Raw genomic sequence first — 22,728 nt, forward strand, 5'->3', positions numbered from 1 at the left:
TCAGAAGATGCACTGTCACGGCGTTCACCTGCAACCACCACCAGCACAGAGACATTCACCTTGGTGGTTGCACGTTTTAGAGTAGGCTCAAGGTTACAATCTGGTAAGCACATCACAGACGTGGGTACACAGCTGGCAGAGGAAGTGACAGCCAATGTCTCTGACACTCGAAGGACTGCTGGAGACCAGGCTCCTGCTCAGCCCCTTGCAGATGACAAGAGTCCGGACTCGGCCTTAAGAGACCTATTGGTGATGCACAGGCAGGCAGGGGACCATCAGGCAGAGATGTCAGAGGCCATATGCAGATAGAACCGAAAGCCAGAAAAGTCCATCATGTTCTTTCTGCTGTTGTGGCTCAGCATGCGAGCGTTTTGCTGCCTCCAAGGGAAGGGTGGCTGCTGCCTTGGAGACCCAGGTCCAGCAGACAGTGGGCGTTGGATCTATGCTCTGACCTGCACTCCATCACTCTAGCCACAGGTACGGTGTAGCAGTGGCTAGGTGAGAGGGGGATGAGGAACCTTGGCCTCCCTCCAAGTGCCCCTTCTCCTCAAGAGGTCAGGGAGGTGCCACAGGAAGGAGGCACGCCAGCCAGGCACCCCGGGGCTTCATCTTAGCCAAGGGTGCCCTGCCACTCCACCTCTCCCCTGCCAGTGACCCCATTGCCTCCAGTAGAGTCACGCTGAGGAGGGTGCACCCACACCTGAGCAGGAGACCCTTAGCAGGCCAGGGCCTTCTTGGCTACAGGCCATCAGAGGACTCCTGCCAAAGTAATCAGTCAACAGGGAATAGCAGTCAGCAGGTTGCCTCCACCTCAGATGTGGATGTCAGGGCTGCAGCTGGACGTAAATGATAGAAAAAGATAAAGAAGTTTTCAAGTCACACAGGTGGACCACCATTGTAAAAAGTTTTGACACTTTGTGAATATGTGTTCACTTGCACAGTTTGGAAGAGTCCTGGATTCCATCTTGCTGCTAGTTGCTTCAATGGTAGTGGGAATTTAAGGGTGTGGAATTTGGGTCCCCATCAGAGCCCAAGAATGAACCCCTATTGATTCAGTTCTCCCTCATTATCAGCATAGTGATTACTCAATAATCCACATGTGCATAATTAAGCACTGGCCATCATTTGTGAGTGTGTGGCCTGAGCATGCATCGTGTAAGCCACTACTTGCAGCTCACCATGCTCTGAGTTCTGAAAATGTGTTCCGCGAGATCACTGCATCTCCTGCTGCTGTTGCCCCGATGTGAGACGTGGGTGGATGTAAGGAGCACTCGGAGGGAGTTAACCATGCTTTGTGAGTGGCAAGGAACACTTTGGGTGCAGTTTCAGGGTTGAAAGAGTGAACCTCTACAACTGTCTTATTAACTGTAGAAAGCCAGAGGCTTCCCTGCACGTTTGGAGAAAGTTGTGGTGGGCATATCCAATCGTTAATCACCTTCCTTGTTGATTTGTCATTTTGAGCTAACATGCAGGTGAAGGCTGCAAGTGGGCAATGGGGAAGTTAACTTTGATTGCAAGATGGATTGAGTGTAGGATTAGAGGTGTGCATGTGCAGTTGACTGAAGCCTTTGTCAGACCTCACATGGAGATTGTTTGGCCTACTCTTCTCCTTATCAAGGGTTGCACTAGAACTCCCATAAAGAGTTTGCAACCGAAGTGAATCGGACCTCATTGAAGGATTGAGGTCTTCGTCCATGAGATGAGAGAGAGTATGGGCCTGAGTGCTGGACCGTGCCGAGGACTGTAAGGCTATCCATGTGAAGCATCAGCAGCTCTAACAGGGCTCTGCAGGGTCCATGTAGGAAAGATGTGTCCAAAATAACTGATCACAGTCTCGCACTAATACTAAGGCCATCTAGGACTGAGACTTTTAGTAATCTCTGAGATTGTAGGGTCCAGGGTGCTTGCTACTCAGCAACCCATAGTGCAGGTGAGGCACTCTCAGTGAGTGGACTCGAAAGTAACCCTGAAATTTTTCGGCATGATAAAGATGTCAAGGGGTATGGGTTTACTATGGATGAGTGGCGACTGCGGGGCAGGAACATGATCTTCCCTGACCAATCTGCATGGAGGATCAATCTCAAGGGGCCAAATTGTGTTCTCATGCTGCTCAAACCCTGTGGACCCATACATCTCGTTCCACCTGAAAGAGCTCTCTGCAAGGTCTGCCCCATATTGGGAGCAAGTGTGAAGGTGACATGAATGCATCCCTGCTGAGGTAAGGTTTGATATTGCTTCCAAGTTGCTATGCACACAGACTTTGTGAGGGCATGGGAAAAATCTCGCTTCTACTTACAGATGTCCAAGGTTGTGGGTGAAGAGTGCTCTGCAGGTTCTAATGTGGGTATTTAGCGCCAGGGCTCTGTATATCAGCACAGTTTGGCACATGCAAAGGATCAAACCACCAGCAAGGCAGACATTAAGTAGCACAATTTAATTCAACTGTCATAAATCAAGGTACATTAGAGCAAAATACAATGTCTGAAATCAAAAAGGAGCTGGGGCTTTCCAGCCAGCAGAGGATAGTAGAGAAAATGTCTCTGTAGCTTACTCTGCCTGGAATCTGTTAGTTATCAGTTTGATGCCTGTCTGCTGTGTCGTACCCTTGCAATGGCCTCTGCATGTGGCTCCACAACATCCTGGCCCTCATCAGCACCATCCCCTCCCCAGTCCTCATTGTCAGAGGAGGCATCTTGGGACATACCACCTTTGTAGCGCAAGGTTGTGCAGGGTGCAGCAGAAAGCTATGATCTGGGACACACTCTGTGGTGAGTATTGGAAAACCCCAACTGAGCGGTCCAAAGATCTGAACATCAACTTTAGGAGGCCTATCGTCTGCTCAGTCAGGGACCTAGTGGAGGCATGTGCGACATTGTATCTCTGTTCAAGAGCAGTGTTCTTCTTGAATATCCCTTTTACCCAAGGAGCCAGCACTTCTATTGCCAAGGTCCTTCAAAAACCTGTGGCACCTGGGAATAGGTGAGAATCCAGGCGTTGTGAGAGCTCCCAGGGAACCAAGAACAAACATGCAGGACTTGCCTTCTGTGATCACATATCAGCTGCATGTTCAAAGAGTGCAAACCTTTCCTACTGATCAATGTGACTGGCCGTCTCCATGGAGCACTCAAAGCCACATGTGTGCAAGTAGATAGCCCTTGCACTTGTGGGAAGCCGGAGATTGCTGCAAAACCCAATACTCTTGCAGCCTGGTTTTTGGGATCCAGGCGGAGTTGGATAAATTGGTGCGCTCTCCTGAACAGGGCATCTGTCACCTCCCAGATGCACTTGTGTGTCGCTGACTGGGAGTTGCTGCACAGGTCCCCAGTGGAGCCCTGGAAAGAGCCACTGACAAAGAAGTTTAAGGCAGCGGTGACCTTAATGCCACCACCATGGGATTGTCTCCAAGTCCTTGCGGCCACAGGTCTTCATAGAGAAGCTGGCAGATATGCGCAACTACATTCCGGAACATTCTAAGGCGCCTGTAGCTTTGCCTTTCATTCATCTAGAGATAGCTGTACCGTATACCATATACCCGCGGTCGGACCAATTCTTGCTGTTGCACAGGTCACTGGTTGCCAGCATTCTGGTCTTCTTCAGGCCCTGCTGCCTCTTGTTGCTCAAGCCATTGCTCCTCCTGGCGCTGTACCATCCTGTGCCCATCCCTTCTCCTCCTCATCTGGATAAGAGACAGCAGAAAGGCAGGATAATTGCCTACAGCCTGCATCATCTAAGCCTCAGTGGATCTGTGAATGAATTGCAGTAATCTATCTACTGAGCATATTCCTTTCAACTTTGCCTTCATCTCAGAGCCACCAAGCAGGTACTAAGCCCTGAGCCTGGCTTCCAGCTAGACATTGCGTCCCTACCCCACCACATCCGGGTGAAGGACATCCTGGAGAAACAGAGATGAGTGTTCCTCCTGTTCATACATGACTGTGCAGGGAGGCATTGCTCTTTGACCAGGGTGATGACAAGAGAACCTTCCCTCAGACACTATTCACCTTACCTCTATTATTCTCGAGACTCTATGGAGAGACCATTGTCTTGGCAGCATAGGAAGACACCACGAGCCCTTGTCAGCTATGACTATTCACTCAGGAGGATGGAGGTTTGGAGTCGGGAGTTGGCTGCCGTCCACCAGCTGTGCTCCTTGGAAGCATCCACCTCCCTCTCTCTCTTCATCCCTGCCTCTGACAGCAGCAAATCGCACAGAATGAACGGCAACTCCAGACCTTGCTGGGATTTCAATGTTATGAGACCCATGAGCCAGTGAGCAAACCTGCTGCAGTGTGGGCTTCACCATAGAGAGGAGAACACAACTAAGCACAGCTCTCATCCAGTTGTTTCATGATTATTAGGGTGTCATTTTAGTCGGCCAATTATGTTGACCTCAAACTCCACACACCCGAAAAGACCTTCCTTCCCCTTCGAGAGATCGCAGTTTTCAGAATGACAGTACTGCATAGCTGAGAATCCCAAATGGTGCGCGTGACATTCAAGACTCACTCCATCACCTTCCTCTCTCCCCCACTATGACCTACCAATATCCCCCCCATCACCTTTTTCCACTCAATTTAATCATTACTCTCCCCTCTGTCACCTTTAAATCTCCCTGTTACCCTTGCACCTATAACCATCACCAGTCTGCAACACTACGTGCCTGCTCTCTCCTCTTAACCTACGTATGTTACCAATCCATGCCCTCCCTGACCCCTCCCGTTATCTGAGCCACCTGTTTTGTCCGTTTCCGTGACCACCTGCCACCCCCCCAACCCCCACACCATGAAACATTCTGACTATCACCCTGGACCTGTCACCTTACCACATCCCACTCACCCATCTCACTGTTCCTTCTGTTTCCCAGTCCCCTTAGTTCAACTACTAGGACTCCACCATAGACAGCACAGGCCCTGCCCTCTAGGATCATCCATCTCTCCTGCCATCCCTTCCCAGAAACCCCCTCCCCCACCCAACCACAGGACTCCCAGACACAACAATCCAGGCCCTCCCTCCAACCCATGGCCCTGCACCCTTGGATTCCCTCGCTGTCTCCCTCCCTACCCCGGACAGTCTGTATTCCTTTTCCAGACAGCCTTTCTCCCTGCCACTCTGAGCCTGCCTCCCATGTCCAGCCCCCGCTCCACCCTTTTGCCTGTCTCCCATGTTGTGCCTCCGCTTCAACCTTCCACCCTAAGAATGCCTCCCAGGTCCAGCCTCTGCTCCACCTTTTCACCCTTAGTTTGCCTCCCATGTCCAGCCTCTGCTCCACCCTTTCACCCTTAGCCTGCCTCCCATGTCTAGCCTTTGCACAGCTTTTGTTTTGGAAAAATATACTTTATTTGTAAAATATCTGAAAGAACATTACAAAACATTTCAAAATGGCCATCACAAAAAGTGCAATCAAATTCCAGTTTTCCACGTGGATCATGAGGCGCTTCAATACAATCAATGAACATTACAGACAGTTCAACATGGTCATTACAGTCAGTTAGGCAGTGCAATGGTATTCAAGTTATTGACATAGATTATGTTGCATTCCGCGGTGCTTCAATACAATTGTGATACATGCAGTATTCACTGCATACATTCAATGTGAGTCATACAGCCCGAGGGGTCTAAACAATTCCCAGCCCCTCGGTGCACTATACAGAAAGGCCTTAGATAGCGACCTTTCCTCATTGCGCCTTTGCAGCGGCTGACCCAAACTTTAGTGCATCCCTCAGCACGTGGTCCTGGACCTTGGAATGTGCCAGTCTGCAACACTCTGTCGGGGACAACTCTTTGCACTGGAAGACCAACAAGTTTCGGGCAGACCAAAGAGCATCTTTCATCGAGTTGATGAAATCCAGCTGTAGTTGATGTTTGTCTCAGTGTGTGTCTCTGGGAACAGCCCATAGAGCACAGAGTCCAGTGTCACGGAACTGCTCGGGATGAACCTTGACAAAAACCACTGCATCTCTCGCCCCAGACCTTCTTTGCAAAGGCACATTCCACAAGGAGGTGAACAATGGTCTCTTCCCCGCCGCAGCCCCTCGAGGACAGCGTGCGAAGATAGGTGAGACTCTTGGGGTGAAGGAAGGATCTGACGGGGAGGGCCTTTCTCACCACCAGCCAAGCCATGTCTTGGTGCTTGTTGATAAGGCATTCTGCCAAATGACTTTGACAGTCTGCTCGGGGAACCATCCGACAGGATCCACTATCGCCTTTTCCCGCAGGGCCTCTAGGACATTACATGCTGACCACTGCCTGATGGACTTGTGGTCAAAGGTGCTTCTCTGCATAAATTTTTCCATGAGGGACAGGCGGTACTGGTCCAACTACTTGCAATGTTCTGCGGCAGCATGGTCAGACCCATCCTTCGCAACACTGGGGACAGGTAGAACCTCAGTACATAATAACACTTGGTATTTGTATACTGACGGTCTACTCACAGCTGATGTAGCCACACACAAAGATGGCAATCAGTATGAGGGCGATGTTGGGCACGTTTTTTCCTCCTTTATCTAGAGATTTGTACATTGCGTCCCTGCGAACACAATCCATTTTCGACCTCCAGATAAAGCAAAAGATGGCTCGGGTGATCGCTACAGCGTAGGAGTGAGGAATGGGCCTGACCTGCGCCACGTACAGCAACACCGAGAGTGCCTCACACCTGATGACCAGGTTCTTACCCACAGTGGAGATGGAGCATCGCTCCCACATGCCCAGTTCTCTTTTCACCATAGCCACTCACTCCTTCCAGTTTCTAACCATGCCCTGGTGCCTCCGAACCATATCCCCAGCATCTTCAGGCAGTCTGGCCTGATGGTGAAGGGGATAATGGATTGGTCAGCCCAGTTCCCAAAGAACATGGCTTCGCTCTTGCCATGATTTACCTTGGCTCCCGAGGCCAGTTCAAACTGGTTGCAGATGTTGATCAGTCTGCGCACCTACAGAGGATTCGAGCAGAAGGCGGTGACAGGGGGCTTTGACCTGAGTGCCTCCACTGCCTGGGATCATCACTCCTCTTATGCCTGGATCCTTCCTGATGGACTCAGCAAAGGGCTCTATGCACACACAAACAGGACAGGGGAGAGAGGGCAGCCCTGCCTGACTCCAGATTTAATTGGAAAGCTTTCTGATTCCCACCCATTGATTGAAACTGCACTACAGATGTTTGTGTAGGGCAGTTGGATCCAGTTGCGGATTCCCTCCCCAAACACCATTTTGGAGAGCACATCCACCGTAGGTGTGCAATACTCTGTCAAAAGCCTTCCCCTGGTCCAGGCTGATGAGGTAGGTGTCCACATCCCTGTCCCATACATAGGCAATCGTATCCCTGAGTAGCGCGAAGCTGTCAGGGATCTTCCTGCCGGGCACAGCGCAGGTCTGGTCAGGGTGGATCACCAACTCCAGAGCAGACCTGACCCGATTAGCGATGACCTTGGACAGAATCTTATAGTCCACATTCAACAGTGAATGGGTCACCAATTTCTAAGTTCTTCCCTTTCCCCCTTCCGCTTGCAGATGAGGGTGATGATGCCTTTCCTCATGGATTCTGACATGCAGCCGGCCAGAAGCATACTCTCGTATACTTCTAGCGGGTCTGGGCTGATCCAGTCCCATAGAGCCAAATACAACTCAGCCGGTAAGCCGTCGCTTCCTGGAGTTTTAATCTTCTCGAAGGACTCAAGGGCCTTAGTCAGTTCATCAGGAGTTAGCAGTTTGTCTAGACTCTCCCATGTACTGTCGTCTAAGACCTCCATGATAGAAGACAGGAAGGACTGGGAGGCCGTGCTGTCTGTGGGTTTCATGTCATACAGTTTGGCATAAAAGGATTTGCTGATAATGTCGGACTGCGATGACTTTACTGAGCCATCTTCTTCCTTCAGGCTGCTGATCACAGAGCTCTCCCTGTGTACCTTTTGGAAGAAGAAACTTCAACACATCTCACCCTGCTCCACGGAGCAGACTCTGGACCGGAAGATGATCTTGAAGGCCTCTGAGACTAAGATCGAGGCCAAAACAAAAATTGCTGGAAAAACTCAGCAGCTCTGACAGCATCTGTGGAGAGAAAGACAGAGTTAACGTTTAGAGTCCATATGACTCTTCTTCAACACTAGTGACAGATGGTCCTATGGGGGTGGGGGGAGGGAACGGTGTGGAAAAAAGATCGAAATAGGCTAAAAGGTGAGGATAAAACAATAAACGAAAATAAATTTTAAAAAATAATAATAGAAATAGGTGGGAAAAAATATATGTATAAAAATTAAAAAATAAATATTTGAAAAAAGGGGATCAAAAAGGGGTGAGGATGGAGGAGAGAGTTCATGATCTGATGTTGTTGAACTCAATGTTATGTCCGGAAGGCTGTAAAGTGCCTAATCGGAAGATGAGGTGCTGTTCCTCCAGTTTGCGTTGAGCTTCACTAGAATTTTTCAGCAGACCGAGGACGGACATGTGGGCATGAGAGCAGGGTGGAGTGTTGAAATGGCAAGCGACAGGGAGGTCTGGGTCATGCTTGCATACAGACCAAAAGTGTTCTGCAAAGCGGTCACCCAGTCTGTATTTGGTCTCTCCAATGTAAAGGAGACCGCATTGGGAGCAGCGAATGCAGTAGACCAAATTGAGGGAAGTGCAAGTGAAGCGTTCACTTGAAAGGAGTGTTTGGGCCCTTGAACGATGGGGAGGGGTGGAAGTAAAGGGGCAGGTGTTGCACCTTCTGTGATTGCACGGGAAGGTGCTGTGGCAGGGGGTTGAGGTGTTGGGGGTGATGGAGGAGTGGACCAGGGTGTCCCGGAGGGAACGGTCCCTACGGAATGCCGACAGGGGGGTGAAGGGAAGATGCGTTTGGTGGTGGCATCATGCTGGAGTTGGCAGAAATGGTGCAGGATGATCCTTTGAATGCAGAAGCTGGTGGAGTGAAAAGTGAGGACAAGGGGGATCCTATCATGGTTCTGGGAGGGAGAGGAAGGTGTGAAGGCAGAGGCGCGGGATATGGGTCGAACATGGTTGAGGGCCCTGTCAATCACTGTGGGTGGGAAACCTCAGTTAAGGAAGGAGGAAGATATGTCAGAAGCACTGTTTTGAAAAGTGGCATCATCGGAACAGATGCGACCGAGGCGAAGGAACTGAGAGACGGGATGGGGTCCTTACAGGAAGCAGGGTGTGCGGAGTTGTAGTCGTGGTGGCTTTGGGAGTTGGTGGGCTTGTAATGAATATTGGTGGACAGTCTATCACCAGAAATTGAGACAGAGAGGTCTTGGAAGGAAAGGCAAGTATCAGTGATGGACCATGTGAAAATGATGGAGGGGTGGAAATTGGAAGCAAAATTAACACATTTTTCAGGTCAAGAGGAGACCATGATAGTCTATTTCGATCTTTTTCCCACTCCGTCCCCTTCCCCCACCCCCACTAGGGCCATCTGTCACTTGCTCATTCTGCTTTCTAATCTTAATGTCACCATTTAGCATTTCCTTTAGCCAGTATTAGCATCATCAACCCCTTCGACCTTTTGTTTATGACATCATTTGCAATGTCTCCTTTGCCTCTACCAATCACTGGCCTTCTATCCAGCTTCACCTGTCCCACCTCCTCTTAAACAGTATATATTTCATCACATTTTTACTCCTCTTTAGTTCTGAAGAAGAGTCACATGGATTTGAAACGTCAACTCCATCTTTCTCTCCACAGATGCTGTCAGACCTGCTGAGTTTTTCCAGCAATTTTTGTTTTTGTTTAAGATTTCCAGCATCCGCAGTATTTTGCTTTTATCCTAAAGAGCGAGGCTTGCTGGCTCTTCACCTCTTGGAGTTCCTCCTTGACATCGACCCTCATCGACTGCAGCTGGAGCAGGTTCTGCTTGTTTTTCTGGAGTCTGGACATTTCCCTCTGTTCCTTTCTAGTTTTCTGGACACCTTTGAGGATGAAAAACCTCTTTATGTTCTATTTGATCGCTTCCCACCTATGTGTCACCAGCTGAGGCCCTTAAGTGGGCAATTAATGCCCACTTAAGGGTGTTGCTAGAATTAACCCAGCAGCAGGCAGGGCAGTCACCATGTGGGCAGCATGACAACAAACCGTGCGGGGTTGCTTGCGGGCTTTCAGGCGGATCCCTTGTTCAAAGGTGCTCAGTGCCTGATTGAGTGACTTGGCATCAGGAAGTGGGGATGCCTGCTGAGAGCCACCCCCTATCCATGCTGCCAACCCCCTGTATTCCATACCCTGCAACCACCATCCCACCATCACTCATCCATGGCCTGAGTCCATGACAATCTTTGGCCTCAGGTGGGTGTCGTACCACCACCAGCTGCCGTTCAATAGAGCTGTCAGTCTATGATTGGCTGGTAGCTCTTGGCAAGCTGGACTTACACCCCCAGGGTCCTTGATCCTGGGATAGGCTCGCCGCTGTCCAGTTAAGTGCCTGAGTGGCACATTATGTGGTGGTCCTTGTCGAAAGAGTGAATGTGGGGCTCTCGCCAACTCTCCAGCCAGCAGGTGAGACTCCCGTCACCTCCATTAAATCTAGCCCATCATCTTTGTTAAAATAAAAAGAACAAATCAAGTATTTTCTTATTGAAATGAAGTGACTCCTTTTTATTTACAAATAAATTATTAATGGTTTGAACAGCAAGCATGTAATTATAAATGGTCCATAACTGAAACAAAGGAAAATATCCTGAAAAATAATGAAGGTTAATAAGTAGCAGAAAGGAAAAATGAAGAAAAATAGTTAACACTGTAGCCAATTCTGCAACAAGAATGCATTTAACGTAAAGTAAACCAACATGAAAGAGACAAGTGGAGAAGAAATCAGTTAACGTTTGGAGTCCTCATGACCCTTCGGCAGATTTCTGATTAACTGATTTCTTCTCCACCGATGCTGCCAGACCTGCTGAGTTTTTCCAGGTAATTCTGTTTTTGTTTTGGATTTCCAGCATCCGCAGTAGCTTTTAGCTTTTTGTTTTTATGAAAGAGACAAGTAGTTGAACTGTAAAGGCAGTAAAACTGACTCATAAGAAATTGGCCAAGTTTCATATCTCAGGAACCAACGGGACTTTTAACTGAACTTTTAAAAGAAGCTGTGAGCTATAAGGAAATTATTCATACAGGAATAGGCACAATAGATTGACTTCATACATATGCTAATCAAGAAATAGCTGGAACAATCAGATCACACAATGTCATTTGTTTGTTTAAATTTAACTGATAGCCCTGTTCACTGAACCCCTATGGTCAACCTGTTAACAGGATTTACAAATCAACAAGACAAATCATGACCATGGTTCCACCGAATCTGGATTGGTGCCCTCATCCTTCATAAATTTTATATCAATATTGTCACTGGAATGAAACCATTCATGAAACTGGTGTTGCCATACGCCTAGACTTTTCCCCATCAAAACACCTTTGTGTGATAATGGTTAAAACATCGAACAAAATGAGGCCGTTTCCTTGTGTGATAATGGGCTATTCACTAATTCAGGATATAGAAGGGAACAAATCAACTGCTCTGTAATATAAACAAAAATTCTGAAAATACTTAGCAGAACAGGTAGCATTTTTTGCAGAAACAGACAAGATTAAGGTGTTGGAATCAAAAGTTGCAGGGTTGTGTCAATCATGGTCATGGATGTTATCTTTGTGCTATAAGAGGTGTGAGTTTAGAGACAGTTTTTGCAACTTGCAAAGTAACTGCGTTGAAATATTCGTTCAACACTCTATCGATGTCCTCTGGCTCCACCCGTAGATTGCCCCCTTGGTCCCTAAGTTGAGGGTCTCAGCGAGGTGGTTGAGGGGGCTGGGGGGCCAGCTTCAAGATGGAGGGTTAAAGGTGGAGAAGACCTTGTGAAGGGGTGCCTCCGATGGGCCAGGAGAACCACAAAGAAGGTCCCCCACTTTGCTTGAAGCCAAAGTTGCTGGGCTTTCCACATTACACAGGTCTCCCTCCCGCTGTGGGTAAAATACTGGCGAGGGAGGCTGAGGTTCTTAAGTGGCCATTAATTGGCCACATAAGGGCCTCAATAGGCCCAAGGGCGGGCGGAGTACCACTTTTTCCCGTAAAATCTGAGACTGACTGGGGGGCATTGGGTAGGTGGCGGGAAGGCCACCTGCTAGATTTTATGTGCCCCCACATTGGCAGGGGTGCCTAAAATCCAGCCCCATGCGTGGGTACTGTTTGAAATTGAAGGGAGTTCGAGAACAGTGCTATGTGAGTACTGTTTGAAATTAAATTGAAGAGTACACATCAGTGTATATGATAGTCACAGTACAATAAACAGTTAAAAAAATACTGAGTTGTGGACCTTGATCATTTTATCACCCCAGACAGGTTCAGGTAGGTCTCTGGGATTGGAACATCAGAGGGGCGGTGTGGGTTCACCTACCTACAACAGTTTGGCACAAATACAAAAACAAAATATTGAAAAGAATCTCAAAAGTTTGTAAAGAAACTTGAGCACAAATTTCGCAAAAGACGTTTTGATGCAAGAATGACACGAAGGATGTTAGGTTATGTTAATATAATAGACACATAGAATAGAAGACACAGAAACTAGGAGCAGGAGTAGGCCATTTGGCCCTTCGAGCCTGCTCTGCCATTCAATATGATCATGGCTGAACCTCTATCTCAATTCCCGCTTTCTCTCCATACCCCTTAACGCCCCTAATACCACAGTCTTCTGCGGTAGAGAATTCCACAGGTTGAAATATTTTCTCATCTCAGTCCTAAATAGTCGGCCTCATATCCTGAGACTGTGGTCCCTAGTTCTAGACTCTCCAACCAGGGGAAACATCCTCCCTGCATCCAGTCTGTCTAGCCCTGTTAGAATTTTATACATCTCAATCAGATCCCCTCTCATTCTTCTAAACTCTAGTGAATACAGTTGAACCAATCTCTCCTCATGCGACAGTCCTGCCATCCTGGTATCAGCCTAGTGAACCTTCGCTGCACTCCCTGTATGGCAAGTATATCCTTTCTTAGGTAGGGAGGCCAAAACTGCACGCAATACTCCAGGTGTGGTCTCAACAAGGCCCTGTATAACTGCAGTAACACATCCCTACTTCTGAACTTAAATCCTCTTGCAATGAAGGCCAACATACCATTTGCCTTCCTAATTGCTTGCTGCACCTACCTATTTACTTTCATTGACTGGTGTACAAGGACACCCACATCCCTTTGTACATCCACATTTCTCAGTGTATTACCATTTAAATAGCACTCTGCCTTTCTGTTTTTTACACTGAAATAACTTCATTTATCCACGTTATTCTGCATCTGCCATGTATTTTCCCAAACACACAACTTGCATCCTCCTCACAACCCTGCCCAGATTTGTGTCGTCAGCAAACTTGAAAATATTGCATTTGGTTCCCTCATCCAAGTCACTTATGTATATTGTGAATAGCTGGGGCCAAAGCGCTGATCCCTTTGGTACCACTACTAGTCACTGCCTGCCACCTGGAAAAAGACCTATTCATTGCCACTCTCTGGCCAGGATTTTACGTTTGGCGTGCAGGCTTGGTGGGAGTGGGCGGGGGCGGTCAGGAAGCCGACCACCGCCCGCAATCGGCTCTGCACTGCGAATTTACGCAGGCGGGCCAATTAAGGCCCACCCACGTAAGGCACGACAGCGGCAACAGAGAGAAGGGGCAGGCGGGGGTGGCTGCTCAATGTCCGCTAGGTCCAATGGCAGCCCAGCAGCCGATTCAAAAGCAGCCGTGGCAGCCTTGCAAAGGCTGCCAGTGAAGCACACGGACCTAATCATGGAGCTTGTTACTGGTGAACACGGCAGGCGGGAAGGCAGGTCGGTGGGGCAGTTGGCCCCGCGTTTTTCTGGTGAGTGTCTCGCTGCCCTCCTGGAGGGGATGGCAGCACAGAGAGAGATCCTTGTCCCCAGGGAGGAGGCCCCCCCCACCTCACTAAAAATGCCTGGGAGGAGGTGCCATCCAGGGTGAGCTCCCATGATGTGGTGAGGCGCACATGGGTTCAGTGCCGTAAGCTGTTCAATGATGTCCTGTGATCGGGAAGGGTGAGTACTGTGTTGGCACGGGTCACTTAGCACAGCAGTTAGGAGCTAGCCACACACACCCCCCACCCCCCCCAAACTCTTACCCACCCCCCACCACCATTGGACCTCAGGAGTCTTAGAATGTGAATGGAAAATGTCAATGAGAAAGCATCTGGGCAAGGGGGTAAGCCCTGGCTGCTTGGAATGCGTGTCTTACGGCTCCAGGGTCACAAATCGGCTGAGCCCTGCGAGGTATTCCTCAGGTGGGGTTAGCCAGGCTGCAATGGCAATGCAGGTAAAGGGTGGACTAATCAATGCTCTTCTGTTTTTTCAGGAGAAGACATCCCATAACAATGCCGAGAGGTTGAGGACTGGTGGAGGACCGCCCCACCTACTCATCCAAAATCGATATGAGCAGGAGGCCAAGAGGCACCATGTGCCTAGGTCAACCGGCCAAGGTGAGGTTGTGGTGCCACAGGGAGGTAAGAGTGCAGTGCATTGAGGTCAGAATGTCTGTAATAGCAACCATTCCACTGTAGTCTCTATATTGATGAGAGCCTCGAACATGGAATCCCCATTGATAATGGAAAGACGAGGGCACCCAGATTCGGGTGCCAGCCATGCACAGTAACAGTGTAATGACTTCAGCTAATGACATGTCCTTGTTCTTCTTTCAGGCTCACCAGCAGCCTATCGGGGTGAGGAGCCTGAAGGCCCACCCCTGACCCCAGAGGACAGCAACCATCAAGATGCAACTGCGTCACACCCTCCCAGCCAAGCAGGCACCAGTGCAGACACCAGCACCTCTGTGGGCATTACATCGGTGGCTAGCATCTCGGTGCACATCGGTGAGGGCACTTCATGCTCGCTTGAGGTGCAGGCGGAGGCAGAGAGTGCCCACGGCACCAGCAGTCGGAGGACTGCTGGGGACCAGGAACATGCTCAGTTGGTGGCTGATGATGTGCCTCTGCAGTCGGCCCTGAGGCAGCAGATGCTGGAAGTCCAGCATGGTGTGCGGGAGGATCTGGCGGAGACACGAGGGGATGCGTGCCATGGTCTCCATTGTGGAGGAGTCCTTGCAGAGCACGAGCAATGCAATGACCCTCATGGCCGAGCGCGCTGCCTCCTCCATGGAGACAGTGGCAACTCTCATGGAGAGGCTCCTCCAGGGGCTGAATCAGGGAATCCTGGGGATGTGCTCAGACCTGCAAACCCTCACACCAGCAATGACCTCAGGTGGTCACTGTCAGTGTGGAAGATGGATTGGGCACCCTATATCCCAGCAAGGTGCCCGTCCATCAATGGTGAGCAGGGAGATCCAAAGTGACCTCATGTTGGTGCACGAGCTGCTTGTTGTCTCTGCGGGCTCCTCTCAGGGCGCTCTGGATAATGGCAGCAGCTCCTCCGCCCCTTTGCCAGTGACCGTGACATCCGATGAGGCTGCGGTGACTGGGGAGATGCCAGCCGTGGCACTGGCTGCTCCCTCCCACATGGGGCCAGCACAGGCTCCACGGCCAGAGGACGCCCGCCAAGGTCATCAAGGCCAGCAGGACAGCAGAGTGAGCAGACTGTCTCCAACGCCAGTGCCAGCGAGTGGGGGGAGCACCTAGACGTAGCACCCTCAAGCGAAAACTTAAAGCACCTTAAGCACAACACGGGCTTATCACTGGCGATATTTTCCCCCCCCACTTTTACGTTAAATGTTATTTGGTGTGATGGATAACACCTATGAATTTCATTTCTATTATGCATGCCAAGCACCACAGCATCAAATGTGTTTCTGTTCAATAAGCCTCTGGATGCTTCATTAGTTCTGCAGCTGCAGGGTAGCCCATGACGTTATGAATGATTTGTTTGTCATTGAACTTTATTGAAATGGCACATGGTGCATGTTGTTCACCAAACAAATGTTCCTGTCAGGTATCAAGTATGGAGCCCGCAGCCCTGGCATGTGGTGGTGGTGATTCTTATTTGGTAGGCTAGCTGAAGGAGCATTGGATTGAAGCGTCCCGGGTGTCCCTGCCTCCCTGGAGGTTGCCCAGGTCAGCGTCTACCCCCTCAGCGTTCTCCTCACCGTGCTCGTCCTCGGACTCACTACTGGACTCATCGTCTGTTGCCAGAGCAGCTGCATGAACATCTTCTTCCTCCACTGGGTCTCCCCTTTCCAGTGCCAGATTGTGGAGAGTGCAGCATGCAACCACTATCAGTGACACACGATTTGGGGGGTATTGGAGTGTGCCCCCTGAACGGTCCAGGCATCGGAAGCACATTTTGAGAAGACCTAAGGCTCTCTCTACCACCGCCCTTGAAGAGGCATGGCATCTGTTGTACCGCTGCTCGGCCTCTGTTCTTGGATGGCGGAGAGGCAGCATGAGCCACATTTTGAAGGGATAGCCCTTATCACCCAGCAGTCATCCATCCAGTCGAGCTGGAGCACTGAAGAGCCTCGGCACCTGGGAGTGTCATGAGGGCTGCTTGGGTACCTTGCACAGACTTGCAGAATCTGCATCCTATGGTCACACGCTATCTGCATGTTCGTGGAGTGGGATCCCTTCCTGTTGACGAAGGCACCCGGCTCACCCGCTGGCACCTTGATGGCCACGTGTGTGCAGTTGACTGCACCCTGGACGTGTGGGAACCCAGCAATTGCTGCAAAGCCTCTGGCTCGCTCTGCCTGGCTGGCCTCGTCCATGCGGTAGTGAATGAAAGTCAATGCACGCCTGAATAGAGCGTCTGTCACCAGCTTGACACAACTGTGGACTGCTGATTGGGAGACTCCACAAAGACCACCCACCGAGCCCTGGAAAGAGCCGGAGACAAAGAAGTTGAGGGCCACTGTGAATTTCAGCGCCACTGGCTGTCTGATACCTGGAAGGACCCAAGTGGTATGACTCCTCTGGAGTCCTGAACTGAAGCCTCTTATTTCTGTCAAAGCAGCTCTGAAGCAAAATGAAGATGTCCTGTTCACACAAGCAAGCAGCAGCAACTTGTAAGCTAGAAGACAAACAACTCGCATTTGCAACCCCACTCACCCCTCCTATCCCACCCATGGATGAGATTTTTGAAAATGTGGCCCACCCGCCTGCCTGTTGCGCCCGTGCGACACCCTAAAAATTGCACGGACTACATAAACTCCGAGACAATTGGTGTCTCAAGGGCCTTAACTGGCCCATTAATTAATGGCGGGTGCGCCTGTGTGTTCATCACGCGCCCCTCTAGCGAAATATTGCGAGCATGCGCGGTGATGTCGGGATGCACGACCGAAGTCATCGTGCGTCATTACGCTTGGGCGTGCACGCCCAACATAAAATTCTGGTCTCTGTTTCCAGTCTGTCAACCAATTCTCAATCCATGCCAGTAAATTACCTCCAATCCCATGTGATTTAATTTTTCCCACTAGCCTCTTATGTGGGACCTTATCAAAAGCCTTCTAGAAATCCAAATACACCACATCCACTGGTTCTCCCTTATCTATTTTACTAGTTACATCCTCAAAAAACTCCAGTGGATTAGTTAAGCATGATTTCCCTTTCATAAACCCATGCTGACTTTGTCTAATCCTGTTGATGCTTTCCAAGTGCTCTGTTACCATGTCTTTTATAATAAATTCTAGCATTTTCCCCATTACTGATGTTAGGCTAACTGGTCTGTAATTCTCTGTTTTTTCTCTCCCTCCTTTTTTAAATAGTGGGATTACATTTGCCACCCTCCAATCTGTAGGAACTGCTCCAGAGTCTATAGAATTTTGGAAGGTGACCACAATGCATCTAATATTTCCAGGGCCACTTCCTTTAGTACTCTGGGATGTAGATTATCAGGCCCTGGGGATTTTTCAGCCTTTCACTCCATTAATTTCCCTGACACCATTTTTTCACTAATACTGATTTTCTTCAATTCCTCCCTCTCACTAGACCCTTGGTTCCCTAACATTTCTGGGAAATTATTTGTGTCCTCTTTTGTGAAGATAAAACCAAAATGTGTGTTCAATTCTTCTGCCATTTCTTTGTTCCCCATTATAATTTCCCCCGTTTCTGACTGTAAGGGACCTACGTTTTTCTTCGCTAATCTTTTTCTCTTCACATATTCATAGAAGCTTTTAGTCAGTTTTATGTTCCTTGCAAGTTTACTCTCATACTCCATTTTCCCCTTCTTGAGCAATCTTTTTGTCCACTTTTGCTGAATTCTAAACGGCTCCCAATCCTCAGGCTTGTTGCTTTTTCTGGCAATTTTATATATCTCCTCTTTGGATCTAATATTATCCCTAATTTCTTTTGTAAGCCATGATTGAGCCACCTTTCCTGTTTTAATTTTGCACCAGACAGGAATGAATAATTGTTGTAATTCATGCATATGTTCATTAAATATTAGCTATTGCCTATCCACTGTCAACCCTTTTAGTAAGGTTCCCCAATCCATCATTGCCAACTCACGTCTCATACCCTTGCAGTTCCCTTTATTTAGATTCAGGACCTTAGTTTCAGATTCAACTTCTTCACTCTCCATCCTAATGAACAATTCTATCATTTTATGGTTGCTCTTCCCCAAGGGATCCCACACAACAAGATTGTTTATTAATCCCTTCTCATTGCACAATATCCAGTCTAGGATAGCCTGTTCTCTAGTTGGTTTCTCAATGTATTGGTCTAAGAAACCATCATGTACACACTCCAGGAAATCCTCCTCCACAGTATCATTGCTAGTTTGCTTTGTCCAATCTATATGTAGATTAAAGTCACCCATGATTACAGCTGTACCCTTATTGCATGTATCTCTAATTTCCTGCTTAATGCCTTCCCTTACATCTCCATTACTGTTTGGGGGCCTATAGACAACCCCCACCAATGTTTTCTGCCCCTTGGTGTTTCTTACTTCCACCCAAACAGATTCCACATCATGATTTTCCAAGCCAATATCCTTCCTCACTATTGAATTGATTTCCTCCTTTACTAACAATGCTACCCCACTTCCTTTCCCTATTTGCCTGTCCTTTCTAAATATTGAATACCCCTGGATGTTCAGTTCCCATCCTTGGTCACCCTACAGCCATGTCTCTGTAATTGCAACTATATCATAATGGTTTATATCTTATTGTGCTGTTAATTCTTCTACCTTATTGCGAATGCTCCGCGCATTAAGATACAATGCCTTTAGACTTGTCTTTTTAACCTTTATAGTCATCTTAGCATTATTTTGCACTATGGCCCCGTTTGTTTATCGTCCTTGTTTTTTCTGCCTTCCACTTTTGCTTCTTACTTTTCTGTCTTTTGTTTCTATCCTTGTTTCCCTCTCCTCTGTCTCCCTGCTTAGGTTCTCATCCCCCTGCCATTTTAGCTTAAATCCTCCCTAGCCACACTAGCAAACATACCCCCCCAACCCCTCCAAGGACACTGGTTCCAGTCCTGCCCAGATGTAACCTGTCCTGTTTGTACTGGTCCCGCCTTCCCTAGAATTGGTCCCAATGTCCCAGGAATCTGAATCCCTGTCCCCTACACCATTTCTTCAGCCACGTATTCATCTGATATATCCTGTTATTTCTACTCTCGCTAGCACGTGGCACAGGTAGTAATCCTGAGATTACTACCTTTGAGGTCCTACTTTTTAATTTATGTCCTAACTCCCTATATTCAGCTTGTAGGACCTCATCCCTTTTTTAATCTATGCCATATGTACCCCTCCCCTTCAGAATGCCCTGCAGCTTCTCCGAGGCATCCTTGACCCTGGCACCAGGGAGGCAACATACCATCCTGGAGTCTCTTTTGCAGCCGCAGAAATGCCAGTCTGTCCCCCTTACCATTGAATTCCCTATCACTATAGCCCTGCCACTTTTCTTCCTCTCCTCTTGTGCAGCAGAGCCACCCGTGGTGCCATGGAAGGCTCCTGCTGCTTTCCCCTGAGAAGTCGTCTCCCGCAACAGTATCCAAAACAGTATATCTGTTAGAGAAGGGGGCGGCCACAGGGGACTCCTGTACTGCCTGCTTTCCTCTACTCTGCTTGGTGGTCACCCATCCCCTTTCTGCCTGTTCAGTCCTCACCTGTGGTATGACCACCTCACTGAACATGCTGTCTACGATAATCTCAGCATCGCGGATGCTCCACAGTGAATCCATCCGCAGCTCCAGCTCTGAAATGCGGTTAGCCAGTAGCTGCAGCTGGACACACTTCCTGCACACATGGTCATCAGGGACACTGGCAGTGTCCATGACTTCCCACATAGTGCAGGAGGAGCATAGCATGGGTGCGAGGTCTGCTGCCATGACTTCCTTTTAGATTAAGCTCGTTAGTTACTCCCTTTAAAGAATACTAATTATGCCAGAAGCCTTATTCTACCTCAAACACTCCCACTAAAGTTCGAATTCCTCACCTTATTTTGTCTAAGCTGATGGACTGCAGCAGTTTAATTAGTAGAAGTAGAAGTACTCACCTGACCCTACTTACCAATCAGCTGCCTCCCCTGCATTGCGTCACTTCTTGAATTGTGACGTCACTTCGAATTCCACCGCCTGAAGGTCCTGAGGGTATGGCTCTCCTCTCTGGTCTCGGCCTCTGTTTCGCGCTCCCTTTTATACCGCTTTCACTGGCCTCTCCTCCCCCGGTTAGCCCTGGAACTCTTGCTCTGTCCTCGTGCCGCTTTCAGCCCCTAGTCCAGCTCCCGCTCTTTTTAAATCTCTGCTCTCTCAGTTCTCACTCTTTTTAGATCTCTGCTCCCACTCTTTTTAAATCTCTGCTCTTACTCTTAGTTCCTGCTCTTTTTAGATCTCTGCTCTGACTCTCAGCTCCCGCTCTTTTTAAATCTTTCCAAGGCCGCTGCTCCTCTCGCACTATCTCTCGGTCCTGCTCTGGAACTCAATATTCTTAGGTCATTACAGTATTTTAAAAATAAGATCTGTGCAACAAGACTTAGTTGTAGCGCTGTAATCTCCAAATAAATCTGTGTCATGGGATTATACTTAATGAACTTATCAGCCTGTCATGATGAGATATTTCCCTTGTGTACTATTAAGCAAGACACATGTGACACAGATGTAATTGTAATTGTGAGTAAACGCTGGTAAATCTCCAGCCCATTCCCATTTACATTAATATCAAGTACAGTCCACCAATCTTCTCAATTTTATACAGCAACAAAAATCTGAAACTGATTTGACTCTGAAGTTCCTGTTCCATGATTAAGCTATTCTGCTTAGAGCCCTCGAGCAAGCATTCTCAACCTTTGTGCTCTGAGGCCACCCTCCCTGTTATAAAAATTCTTTGCACCACACTGTAATGCAACACACGTATATTTTCTGTATAAAATTAGTTATACAATTAAAAATATTTAGAATTATTTTTATTTTACCTCCTTACTGTGGACCTTTTTCTTGGTGCTAAGCAACAAATCTATGAAGCTGTGGCGGTATCTCTGACAAGCATATGCCATGGTCAATGTTCATCCTAGATCGGTACATTGTTTTGATTGCTGAAAATCCAGCTTTGCATTAGTAGGTTGTGCTAAATGCGACCAACACTTCCATTATTTGAAAATACAGTGCCAATGTCCACAACCAGCCCATTATAAACCTGCTGGATCAGAAAATACACTGGAAAGAGGGCACCCTTGTGTGCGCAGCTGAGTACAAAGTACTGATTGTTTTTTCTGGCAAGCCATTGCTGTCTTTGCCTTGTGACAGAACATGAAGAATTCATGGGAACTCCAATGTTTAACCTGTATCAGATATCTGTGCAACAACAGCAACTACCAGGCACAGCTGTGGTGGCCGAGTGGTTAAGGTGTTGGATTTGAAATCCAATGGGATTTCTCCGCAAAGGTTCGAGCCCTGCTCGCAGCAAATCCATTTACTAAATAAAGCAACAGCACCTACCAGGTGCTTGATTGCTCACAGTACACCTCTGTGTCACATTGTGTGTTCTGATTGAACAACATTTCTGCCTATCAAAGGGAAGGTTGGACCTTTCAGCCTCTCTCCCCTTTCTATTTAGGCTTAATTTTTGTTCTGCACCAGCCCTGTTTATGTTTAAAACCACTTTGGGGTCATTTTAATTGCAAAATATGCTCAACTTCACTCGAAGCTTGTTCTTGCAGTGTTATTTTTAATCCTCTCCGCTGCCAGCCGCAGCAGGAAGGATGTTATTGGTGGTGGTTGGTGATGTCCCAGCAGTACTCCTTCCCCTCTGAACACCTGGAACTACAGTCAAGGAGGGAATGAATGGCCAATAGTGGTTGAATAAGAGAGGGAGGCGCAGAGCAGGCTGGCCCCCAGTGTGTGGTTTGGTTCAGTGGCACATTGCAGATACAAGGCCAAGCTAAAGCAGTGTCACCGTTGCAGGTGAAGAGGTAGTCTGGATTCAATAAGTGGAACCTTTGCAAACAGCATTTGGTGAGTAATGGCTCCTACTCTCCCTCCACCACATCTTGCCCCATCTACCTTATTGTAGGCTCCTGTGGACCCACATTCTGAACCCTTGCTCTAGGGCAAAGATCGGATTCTTCCTTCCGAATACTTCCAAAACTAAATCAGAAAGTTTATATTACAATACTTTATTAGACTACTTAAGAGCAGTGCAAAAAAAGAATATTTAATAGTTATTCACACGATCAGCTGGAAAAGTAGTCACGCCAAGGAATAATAGGTGGAGCTTGGCAAATAAAATATTTAAAGCTATTAAAAAATGTAGTAGCTGTGGGTAATATGTGGCATTAAATGACTGGTTATTTAGAGAATTAAGCTAAGTAGCCAATTAC

At 48.2% G+C, this 22,728-nt stretch overlaps 1 protein-coding gene and 1 non-coding gene across 14 annotated transcripts in view; one reads left to right on the plus strand and one right to left on the minus strand.

The window, feature by feature from the left end:
* Positions 1–22,728, minus strand: part of magi2a (membrane associated guanylate kinase, WW and PDZ domain containing 2a) — a 959,248-nt gene that overhangs the window by 303,608 nt on the left and 632,912 nt on the right. The window contains exon 1 of one of the 13 annotated variants that reach the window (XM_078553294.1): positions 21,325–21,396. The exons of the other annotated variants lie outside the window; for them this stretch is intronic. The gene's annotated coding sequence lies outside the window, so the exon portion shown is untranslated. Of the gene's footprint in view, positions 1–21,324; positions 21,397–22,728 lie in introns of those variants that run through there. 13 annotated transcript variants of the gene reach the window in all.
* On the plus strand, positions 21,733–21,814 carry trnas-uga (transfer RNA serine (anticodon UGA)). The gene has a single exon. It is a non-coding gene; the product is annotated as a tRNA-Ser (tRNA).

This window comes from Cetorhinus maximus, chromosome 12 (assembly GCF_964194155.1).
Source record: "Cetorhinus maximus chromosome 12, sCetMax3.hap1.1, whole genome shotgun sequence".
NCBI lineage: Eukaryota > Metazoa > Chordata > Chondrichthyes > Lamniformes > Cetorhinidae > Cetorhinus > Cetorhinus maximus.